This window comes from Ascidiella aspersa, chromosome 5, assembly GCF_963924565.1.
Source record: "Ascidiella aspersa chromosome 5, kaAscAspe10.2, whole genome shotgun sequence".
In the NCBI taxonomy this organism is placed as follows: Eukaryota; Metazoa; Chordata; class Ascidiacea; order Phlebobranchia; family Ascidiidae; genus Ascidiella; species Ascidiella aspersa.
In genome coordinates this window covers 10,716,705-10,719,204 of record NC_139451.1, presented here as the reverse complement: position 1 = coordinate 10,719,204, position 2,500 = coordinate 10,716,705, and the positions used below count along the sequence as shown (strand labels likewise).

The window sequence follows — 2,500 nt, the reverse complement described above, 5'->3', positions numbered from 1 at the left end:
AATTCACACTAATTCACGCAGCTAGCTGCGTCCTTCATCGACTCACGAGCCGAGTGATCCACCGCCAAGAGCCATCCACGATTGTTTCGCTCGCACAGTGCCTCGCACTAAAGGGTGACAAAATATACCGCGCCGAGCGGTCGGCCAGGCCGACGCTTGAAGCCGGAGCGCGCGGCACCGCGGCACTCGACGCGCAAACATTACCGGGTGACCGAATCGCCGGCCGGCGCGCCGCTCCTCGCGGGTCGGGCGCCGGGTAGCAAAAACTTTTTCTCTCGCTTGTCCGAGTTTCGCGTTCGCCGAAGCGTTTGCGAGACCGTTAATGATCCTTCCGCAGGTTCACCTACGGAAACCTTGTTACGACTTTTACTTCCTCTAAATGATCAAGTTAGATCGTCTTCTCGGACGCCGGCTCGACCGTTGCCGGCCGCGCCAGGTCCAATCGGAGGACCTCACTAAACCATTCAATCGGCAGTAGCGACGGGCGGTGTGTACAAAGGGCAGGGACGTAATCAACGCGAGCTAATGACTCGCGCTTACTGGGAATTCCTCGTTCAAGGGAAATAATTGCAATTCCCTATCCCTAGCACGACCGGGGTTCAGCGGGTTACCCAGACCTGTCGGCCAAGGCGAGCACATGCTGATCCGGTCAGTGTAGCGCGCGTGCGGCCCCGAACATCTAAGGGCATCACAGACCTGTTATTGCTCAATCTCGTGTGGCTAAACGCCACTAGTCCCTCTAAGAAGTTAGACGCCGACCGATTGGGTCGCGTAACTAGTTAGCAAGCCAGAGTCTCGTTCGTTATCGGAATTAACCAGACAAATCGCTCCACCAACTAAGAACGGCCATGCACCACCACCCACAGAATCAAGAAAGAGCTCTCAATCTGTCAATCCTCACTGTGTCCGGGCCGGGTGAGATTTCCCGTGTTGAGTCAAATTAAGCCGCAGGCTCCACTCCTGGTGGTGCCCTTCCGTCAATTCCTTTAAGTTTCAGCTTTGCAACCATACTTCCCCCGGAACCCAAAGACTTTGGTTTCCCGCAAGCTGCCGGAGAGGTCGTAAAACTAACGCCCCCCGATCGCTAGTTGGCATCGTTTATAGTCAGAACTAGGACGGTATCTGATCGTCTTCGAACCTCTGACTTTCGCTCTTGATTAAAGAAAACATTCTTGGCAAATGCTTTCGCAGTCGTTCGTCTTGCGCCGATCCAAGAATTTCACCTCTAACGGCACAGTACGAATGCCCCCGTCTGTCCCTCTTAATCATTACCTCGCGCTCCGAAAACCAACAAAATAGAACCGAGGTCCTATTCCATTATTCCATGCACCATTATTCAGGCGAATCGCCTGCTTTGAACACTCTAATTTTTTCAAAGTAAACGTTCCGGCCGCCGCCGACACTCAGTCAAGGGCACCGGCGGAGAACCGGAGGTGAGGCCAGGACGGCCAGTACACGCCTTGCGACGGACCGGCCGCCTGCGCCCAAAATCCAACTACGAGCTTTTTAACCGCAACAACTTAAATATACACTTTTGGAGCTGGAATTACCGCGGCTGCTGGCACCAGACTTGCCCTCCAATGGATACTCGTTAAAGGTTTTAAAGTGTACTCATTCCAATTACAGGGCCTCGTTTAGAGTCCTGTATTGTTATTTTTCGTCACTACCTCCCCGCGTCGGGAATGGGTAATTTGCGCGCCTGCTGCCTTCCTTGGATGTGGTAGCCGTTTCTCAGGCTCCCTCTCCGGAATCGAACCCTGATTCTCCGTTACCCGTAAGAACCTCGGTAGGCCAGTACCGTACCGACGAAAGTTGATAGGGCAGACACTTGAATGATCCGTCGCCGGTGCGAGACCGTGCGATCCGCAAAGTTATCCAGAGTCACCAAAGGTTGCGGGCCGAAGCCCGGTCGGTTTTTGGTCTGATAAAAGCACGCCTCCCGCGAGGTCGGCGCTTCACGCATGTATTAGCTCTAGCATTTCCACAGTTAACCACGTAAAACGTACGATCAAATGAACCATAACTGATTTAATGAGCCATTCGCAGTTTCACTGTACGAGAGCTCGTACTTAGACTTGCATGGCTTAATCTTTGAGACAAGCATATGACTACTGGCAGGATCAACCAGGTAGCTACTTTAGCGTAGCCCCGAAAGGCCGACGAAGGAGGCGCCGCTGATGCGGCGCCGTCGCTCGGTCGATGCGAAACCCGAAGGCTTCTCCGTTAAAATTTCGTTCTTTGCTCGGCTGCCCGAACTCAGAAAACCGTCACCGCCCGTCGCACCCGCCGGAGTAAGACTTCGTCGGCAGGCCTTTCGACCGCCACGTCGCCAACACCGGCGCGAGCGCAACGCACGCCAGACAACTTCGCCGAAGCGACCGCTCAGAACCCGACAAACTGACACTCGGCTCTTCGCGCAGCAGCAACATCTGCCCAGCGAGCCAATCGCCTTTTCACCGATTCTTTACTTGTCGAAGCTTGTCAGCTCCCACAAGTATAG

The 2,500-nt window shown here is 54.2% G+C and overlaps 2 non-coding genes across 2 annotated transcripts in view; both read right to left on the bottom strand.

Moving 5' to 3' along the window:
* Positions 1-73, bottom strand: part of LOC146143309 (5.8S ribosomal RNA) — a 154-nt gene extending 81 nt beyond the window's left edge. Inside the window, exon 1 of the ribosomal RNA XR_014501059.1 lies at positions 1-73. This exon is cut by the window's left edge and continues 81 nt beyond it. This is a non-coding gene — a ribosomal RNA (5.8S ribosomal RNA).
* A 247-nt stretch (positions 74-320) lies between these two features.
* Positions 321-2,131, bottom strand: LOC146143308 (small subunit ribosomal RNA). The gene has a single exon (XR_014500794.1). It is a non-coding gene; the product is annotated as a small subunit ribosomal RNA (ribosomal RNA).
* Positions 2,132-2,500: the final 369 nt, after the last annotated feature.